At 35.6% G+C, this 8,951-nt stretch overlaps 1 long non-coding RNA gene across 2 annotated transcripts; it reads right to left on the minus strand.

Moving 5' to 3' along the window:
* Window positions 1-6,080: 6,080 nt before the first annotated feature.
* LOC107492204 (uncharacterized) lies at window positions 6,081-8,207 on the minus strand. 2 transcript variants are annotated; one of them, XR_001592730.3, is made up of 3 exons: window positions 8,061-8,207; window positions 7,833-7,969; window positions 6,081-6,809 (listed from the first exon to the last, which is right to left on the minus strand). It is a non-coding gene; the product is annotated as an uncharacterized LOC107492204 (long non-coding RNA). The 2 variants fall into 2 exon arrangements; XR_008006645.1 differs by lacking the exon at window positions 8,061-8,207 and having other exon boundaries at window positions 7,833-8,054.
* Between the last annotated feature and the right edge of the window lie 744 nt (window positions 8,208-8,951).

Raw genomic sequence — 8,951 nt, forward strand, 5'->3', positions numbered from 1 at the left:
TTACCTCAACCTTTTTGAATATTTCTACCATTTTGGGATCAGGTTCCAACTGCTTCTTGGGCTTCTTTGCGAGTTGTGGAAATGGAATAAGAATGGCGTTTTCTGCAGTGTCTGCGCCCTTTGGTGCTTCTTCCTGTGACTTAGTGTCTTCTTCCTCAGCCATGTCCTGTATATCAGTTTCTTCCTCAACATCTTCTGATTCCACTACCTCTTCAGCTGAGGCGTGTTCTGGTGGGTTTGACTCTTCTTGATTCATCTCTTGCAATTTGGTTCCGGACCTTAGGGTGATGGCATTAATACCACCCTTTGGATTGGGTAATAGTTGAGAAGGGAGTCCACTAGAGCTTGAGGACTGGTTGTTGGAGTTGGTCATTGATCCAATCTGTGAGACAAGGACTTGCAAAGTAGAAGTCAGACCATTCAGAGTAGCAGTAAAGTTGTTTTTCATGGCCTGTTGTCTCCGATCAATGGATTGTAGTAACTCATCGTTAGGAGATGAAGATGGATAAGTGATCTGAGAGGGCTGCTGAGATGCTTGAGACTGTCTTAGATAAGGTGCTCTATAGGCTTGATTCTGATTCTGCTGCCTGAAGTTGTTATTGTTATTCCACCTCTGCTTTCCATTGTTATCTCTGCCTCCTCTGTTGTGATTGTCCCTCCAACCCTGGTTAGAATTATCTCTCCAACCTTGGTTAGAGTTATCCTGCCATCCTTGGTTATAGTTGCCACATTGATTGTACCTTTGATTGGGGCAGTCATAGAAGTTATGAGTGGCTGCTACAATATGGTCTTCTGGTTGGAGTTGCGGACACTCATCAGTATAATGACTGTAATCTGCACAGATTTTGCATAATCTTTGTGGAACCAACTGCTGGCTGTGCTGTGGTGGAGAAGGCTGAACTTGCTGAGGCTGTCGTTGATTCAGTTGCATCTGCTTCAATAGGTTAGTCATTTCACATAAGCTCTGAGCTATAGTAGCAGTCTCTTTGCTAGTGGATACCTCTGCAACAGCTCTTGACCGACTTTGTTTCTGCCTGTGATTTCTAGTAGATTCAGCTAAGTTGCTGATCAATTGCCATGCTTTTTCCGTAGTCTTGTACTTTTTCATAGACCCATTGCTAGCACCTTCCAATGTGTCCTATCTTGAGATCTCATGCCCTGTGTAAAGTAGCCGAGCAACACTATATTGTCAATCATATGGTGGCGACATGCCTATCGAAGATTATTGAAGCATTCCAAGTATTCATAAAGAGTTTCAGATTCATCCTGAACGATCATGGACATGTCTTTCCTTAGTTTATCAACAACCTCAGCTGGGAAGAATTTCTCCAAAAATTCTCTTCTAAGCGTATCCCAGTTGAAAACAGTTGTTTCGGGTTGAGTGTAGTACCACTCTCTTGCCTTTCCCTCAAGAGAGAATGGGAAGGCTTTTAACAAAATGGAGATTTCATCAGTGCCATCACGCTTAACAGTAGAACAAAGCGGTCTGAAAGTCCCTAAGGTGCTTGATAGGCTCTTGAGCAGGTAAGCCATGAAACTTGGGCATCAAGTTGAGTAGCGAAGACTTTATTTCAAAATCCACAGCCACTGCTGGATGGTGTGCCTGGAATGGTTGTAGTGTAAAATTAGGGGCACCTTCCTCCTAGATAGTGACTCTCCTTGGCGCTGCCATGTCGCCTGCACGTAAATCAACTGGATCAGTAGAGAAGGAGCTTGTTTCTCCCTTAAATGACGTTTCAGGTTTGTCCTCAGAGAGGACTTGCCGACGCCGAGCTTACCTTATATGTGAAAGAGTTCTTTCAATCTCAGGATCAAATACTGGCAAGCTTGGATCAGGAAGTGAACACGTCATTTAACGAAAGAAACGTACAGCTCATAGTGACAAAATAAAAAGAAAAAAATTGCAATAAAATAAATACCAATCAATAAATTAGCACACTGTTGCAACTCCCCAGCAACGGCGCCAAAAATTGACGTGGCAGAAACTGGCAAGTTAAGAAATTATTAATAGAAATACATTACAAGTACAGTCCTTAACCAGCCGAAAATCCGCTTATCAATTTAAAAAGGGTTGTCACAAAGATTAAAATTAAAATATTGGGAGTATGAATCACAGGTCGTCTCCCAACGAGTTGTAGGTTGTTGAAGTACTCTCAAGAGTAATTGATAATTGAAGATTTCTCTGTTTAGTTACCCCTTACTAGGTAAGGGAGAGTCAAACACGTTGGAATGTTGTTTCTGTTCACAAGTCCCAATCCGCTCATTGAAAAGGATTAGTGTCTGTGAATAGAGGACATTCCAATAATGAACCCAATTATAATTATCCTTTCAAGCATCCCAACTCAAGGGTTCCTTTCAATCAACTCCCCATCAAGTTAGGGAACTACTCGCTCATTGTGAATGTAGAACTCATAACATATAAAAAGGAATTAAAGGAAGACATGATAAATAAAAGATGAAAAAGGATTAAATAAAAATATTATTCTATATTAATAACTTGTGAAAACAATCCAATGTCAACTCTAGAGAGAATAATGATATGGAAGAATAAACAAAAAGTAAATAGCAAAGTATAATGACTAGTACCGGAGGTGGCCTCTTCTCAAAAGCTAAAAAGCAAAATCTTCCAAAAATCCTAATTATGAATGTCAAGTGATAAAAACCTAGGAGAGGAGCCAATTCAGATCTAAAACTAAAAATTATGTGGAATGAATTGTTCTCCTCTGTTTCTGCATGTTCCCTGGCTCTAGTCTGTGTTTCTGGGCCGAAAACTGGGTTGAAATCCGGCCCAGAAACTCTGCCAGCGACTTCTGAAATTCTGCAGATCGCGCACGCCACGCGGTCGCGTCATTCATGCGGATGCGTCATTCGGCGTTTTGCTTTCCCACGCGAGCGCGTCGTCCATGCCTCCGCGTCACTTATGTTTTTTCAATCCGCGCGGTCGCGTGAGCCATGTGGCCGCGTCACTGCGATTTCCTCTCTTTCGCGCGGTCGCGTGAGCCATACGGCCGCGACACTTCTCGCTGGTCATCTCCTTAATTTCTTGTATTCCTTTCATTTTTGCAAACTTCCTTTCCAATCTCCAATTCATTCATGCCCTATAAAGCCTGAAACACTTAACACACAGATCATGGCATCGAATAGGATAAAGGAGAATTAAAATACCTAATTAAAAGTCTCTAGGAAGTAAGTTTTCAATCATATAATTTTAGGAAGAAAATATAAATGCATGTTAATTATATGAATAAGTGGATAAAGATCATGATAAAACCACACAATTAAACACATTATAAACCATAAAATAGTGATTTATCAAAAATTCTTTTTTACCTTGACCCAGACAACGTGGTTGCGCTTGGGTTGACTGGGATTCTGACATGGGTGAGTGTTCAAGTTCTCTGGCAGCTATTGTTCATCTTCTTCGCCATTCTTGTCGGTGCAATCAAGTACTCTTTCATTGCTGCTCTTCTTCTCTTCATTCTCATCACTCTTCTTTAAATTTGCCTGCTTTAATTTGTTCTTTGATCCTATCATGTTCATATGCTACAGAGAATTGATTAATTAATTAATTGTGTATAGTTAATATTGAACTTGTTGTTAATGAAGAGTAGATTAATTGATCATTTCTACCATTGATATTGTACTAGGTAAGGTAGAGTAAGGTAAATTTTGTCTTTTAATTCTGTAATTATTATTTTTATTTTTGTTCCTTTCTTAACGAAACGATCATGTTAAAATTTGTTGCAATGCTAAGGACGATTTTTTTTTCAGATATGCATGTTAGGGCATTGTGTGCATTATTTTTATTATGTAGGCATTATGTGCATTTCCAAAGATATGTTCTTGCTGTTATAGGAGTCAGTGGTGCACTTTATGCTATTGGTAGATATTAATTTTGCTGTTGCTGCTGTAGAACCCAATGCACTTTATTATTCATTTTTCCTCATAATAATACTAATATACTTCAACTTAACTTATTTATTATATAGAACTAATGTTTTACTCACATTGTTGATAACTAAATCATAATTTATTATATGGATATATAGCTAAATCAAGAATAATTTAGTAGAAATTTTAAGAAGTCACATAAAAAATATTTGTACCTTAGGACTATGATCATCATAATTGATAACAAGTCTTGTTATAGCATAGTACCAAAAGACAATTTGAGTCCAACTGGATCTATTGGGATTTGATTTCTTTCTCTGCTAACATACCACTTTGCTGCTCCTTCCTAACAAAACCTTTATCATGCTCTAGTTTTGGTGATTTTCTCTATTACTGTTTTTATGTTCTTGCTTGATTTTGATGCATGTATGATTGATTTGATTTTTGTTAATTTGATGTGGCAGAATGGGGATCTCAGCCATGTTTTAAGGATCTTTGACGAGGAGGCACAAGCTATACAATCAGTTCGAAACTCAAGGCTCGAGCTGCAGAATTCTACTGCACTTAAAAAAACCATCCTTTCATCAATAAATGGGCAAAGGAAACGCTTGAAAATATTTCCATTCTTCCCTTGCCTTCCTTTCATACATTTAATACGATGATGATATACCAGATCCATGGCCAGAAAGATATGAAAGATAGGATCAATAAACACTTATCAAAATTTTTGTTTATGTTTAGCTATAATCCCCCTTTTTTTATTATCTGTTATGAATGATAGATTATATGTATTAGTATATTTTTTGCACTTTCACGTAAACAACTAGTTTTTGAAAGATGTTTAATGAAACGACATAACAAGTTTGAAACAGACTTCTCATTTACTTTTTTGTATAGTTATATATAGTTGTCAAAATTGTTGTTTACATAGCACTTCTTGAAGAAATGGTTCATTTTCTTGCAGATTTCATTCGTGACTAATAAGTTAGTTTTGAACAAGTGTAACCTCTGTCTCTTCTTTGGTGAAAAGCTAAATTTAAAATGTTGCTTTAGATTTCGTTTCTAGCAATGTTAACACTAAATAATTACTGCAGAGTGCTCATCGGATAGCATTGGATATGTTGAACACAGCGAGGATGCCAAATTTTGTTGAGGCTAATTGAGAGATGTGCTGAACATAGTGGGGATGATATGAAGAAAATATTTTCCATATATATATAATTTAGTAATCTAAATGTAATATTTTGATGTGTTATGTATTTTTTGTAAACAGACTTTACCCCGTATTACATATAACGAATAAAAACATATCTAACTTATAATATAAATTTTATGATCAAGATTTTTTGAATTTCTCATTTTTAGACTTATTTTGTGATTATCATAAATTTGGGATGCGATTATGCTTTAAAAAAATAAATCTCATAAAAAAGAGTAGGCTATGGTCACGATTTTAAGGAGCGATGATCATAGAGGCTATGGTCACGGCAAAAATCGTGACCATAGATAAGGGCATAAGGCTATGGTCACGGTTTAAGAAGGGGTGACCATAAATCTATGGTTACGGTGAAAACCGTGACCATAGATAAGGCTATAGTCACGGTTTTAAGGAGGAGTGACCATAGAGGCTATGGTCACGGCGAAAACCGTAATCATAGATAAGGCTATGGTCACGGTTTAAGGAGGGAGTGACCATAGAGCTATGGTCATGGCAAAAATCGTACCATAGATAAGACTATGGTCACGGTCTTAAGGAGGGGTGACCATAGAGACTAACCGTGACCATAGATAAGGCTATGGTCACGGTTTTTACGTGTGACCATAGATTAACCTATGGTCACGGTAAAAAAACGTGACCTAAAGTGTCAAAACTTGAAAATTGGAATCGTGACCATGGAAACCGTGACTATAGATAAAAAAAACCGTGACCATAGACCTATGGCCACGAGAGAATAGGCCATGATAAAAAAACCGTGACCATAGGTCCAAAACCATGACCATAGATCTATGGTCACCCTTTTTACTAGTTATAGTCACGGTAAAAGCCTTTTCTTTTGTAGTGTAGGCGAGTTCCTTCCACCATCGTTGGCCTCTCAATAAAAGCACCAATTAGTACTCCACTTGGTACTCCTTGGCAATGTAACCAAAGAAATAGTTCCAGAATCAACAATTAACACAAAGAATCACACTAGTAAACAATAACATCAAATAAGAAGAATTAACAGAAGCGACAGTAAAGATAAGACAATGATTCTCTTTTCGAGTAAGGGAGACTCCTCAATATATGATATTTTTTACATGCCTTTTGTGACTTCATTCCATGCTATATATGACTCTCTCTACTAGGTGGTTATATAACTAACTATTGCTATTGTCTCAAGCATTATTTCCCTGCTACGCTCCTTCACGCTCGTAGTCCTTCTTCCAATGTGGCTGCCTCATTTCCCTTTCGTTCTTCTATTGGAGACCTGAATTACTTAACCCAAACATCTCTTCATCATCTATAGTCTCCTCCATTGAGCCAGAGTTGGTACTTGGACTCGTATCAATGACATATTAATTCTAAGCAACCATAATGTGCTCATCATGTCCCAGTTCCCACCACAATGTGCTCATCATTTAGTAGAAGTGTTATAGGATCGAGTGGGATTGAGTTTAAACGAAAAATATACTCGAGCCAATTAAAATGTATGTATTTGATTAGGTTTGAATTAGGCTTAATATTTTTTTAACTTAAATTCAAACTGATCCGACTTGACAAAATTGGGTTCCATAATAATAGGCAGTGCCAACCACAAGAGCCACCGTAGCGCCTTGGACCACCACACGAGCCCTCATTAGTTTCTGCCCTAAATGAGAGTTACCTCGTCTAAAACTAATCAATCTAGCCGTTAGCACACCAGTGGTAATAAAAGCACCTAAAATTAACAAACTAGAGTTGATCAAATTTGAAGGACAGCAACAGAAGTTCAATGGTAAGACACAAGAAGCACAAAGAACCTTCTCCAAATTCCAATCAGCAACAATGAAGGAAAAACACACACATTAGGATCAAGCAATTAGAATCACTATGTTAACTAAATTTGATCTTCCAAAATTGACAATTCCTACTCCATTGCATGTATAAAAAACCAATCTGATTATGAATTATGAAATCCTTTTTTTCTTCTTTCTTTTATAAATGTAGATATAGACACCTATGCTTTTATATTTGCATAATCATTAAAAAGTTAAAGTTAAAGCCCCTATTGTCCATCTCAATTTCAATCTTGACAAAAAGGCACAAGTTTCTTTACCCTTCGGAGTGAAAACCCTAATGTCCAACTTTTACTATTATCATCTAAATCCATTTGTCCCTGATGGTCAGCAACGGCAACTAAGTAACTTGATTAGTTTTAATCAAACTCAAAGTTGGTAAATTCAGGTTTCATGCATAATACTCAAATAAACTTGCACTAATGCCTCATACTTTTAAAAGAAATTGCCATACAATAATTCTTAGTGGGGGTAAAATCTTAGTTTCTCAATTATGGCATCCTGGAGAGTGACGCATGATAATCCTATACATCTTGAAACAAAAATATTCATCAGGAATATCTCCAAATACTAGAACCTTCTACTAATTAGACATTTTTCATAGTCAATATCTTAATTCATTGAAACGGCAAATGAAAAAAACCCCTTGAATTTACTTTCCAAAGTATCTAGGTGATTAGGTCGATCCTAATTCATATCCAACACAGTTCATAGCAATTCTTTATCCCCAAATACATCAAATAACTCTTTCACACCAATGCATTTAACGAATAAAGGATCAAATACATAAATAAATTAGAAGAAGGATCGGACGCACGAAAAATGTGAAGAATAAAGTTGAACGCGTGAAACCTAACCTAGATTATATACAATGCAAAATACGAAATTAAAAAAAAAATACTTACCAACGGGGACTAAAGAGTTTCTGACATGCTTCTTGTCTGGAAAGAATTCTCCGGCACCGGATTTCGAGACGGCCATATTCAATGCTGAAATTGGATCAAATAATCGTAAGAGATTAAACCCTAATTGATCGAACAACCTACAAAATTGGAACCCAAGGCCAAAGGAATTTCTTTTTCAGCCACGAAGACGAAGTGCATTTAAAATCAAAATGTCAAAAACATTCATACCTGTTGAACTATTTTCTTTTGTTGAATAATTTTAGTCCACTGCCCTGTGCTGGGTGAAAATGTAATATAGGCTTATTGAAACAAAAACAAGGGGAGAAGTTAGTGTTGACTATTGACTAATAGCCTTGACTGTGTTGTGTTGATGATATTTGCCTATTTGAGCAAGCCAGACATTTCAAAGTTTAATAACCTGTATGGGATCAAATTATAAATCAAATTATAAGACAATATTGTATTGTAAATACTAATGTTGATTTTAATTCTTTTATTATTACACTTGCATTATTATTATCATGGTAATTAGCCGAAATTAATTCATCTATTATTTGTATTTGAAATAATATCATATATCATTTTGGCTACATTTATAAACCATGAATATATATATATAAAGTTTTTATTTATATATTTTTCAATTATGCTAAATATACAACAAAAATTAACTACCAAATTCATTATTCTTATAGAGTATATATTAAATACGAAATTAAATTAAAAAGGTATAGAACAGCACATGCCAATATACATATAATTTTTATTATGCACATAATATTTTTTATATTTTTTGGTAGCATGGTCAAGTATTCAAAACTTTTCACAACAGAATAATTAAATATTTAACGACATAATAATTAAACATGCTTATAACATAATATCAAAATTTATATTAATACAAAATATCAGCCACTAATATTATTTATATTTTTATTTTGATTGTAAATGTGAATTAATGATATTTCTTATGAAATTTAATTATATTGTTTAAAAAGTTGGATTTTACATGTAAATTTTAAGTCAATGGATAATGGATTAACGTATACTATTAAACAAAAATAAGTCACCACGTTTCTGAAAGTGTAGATGAAATACATTTACATATGAGATGCATAT

This window comes from Arachis duranensis, chromosome 1, assembly GCF_000817695.3.
Source record: "Arachis duranensis cultivar V14167 chromosome 1, aradu.V14167.gnm2.J7QH, whole genome shotgun sequence".
Lineage (NCBI taxonomy): Eukaryota > Viridiplantae > Streptophyta > Magnoliopsida > Fabales > Fabaceae > Arachis > Arachis duranensis.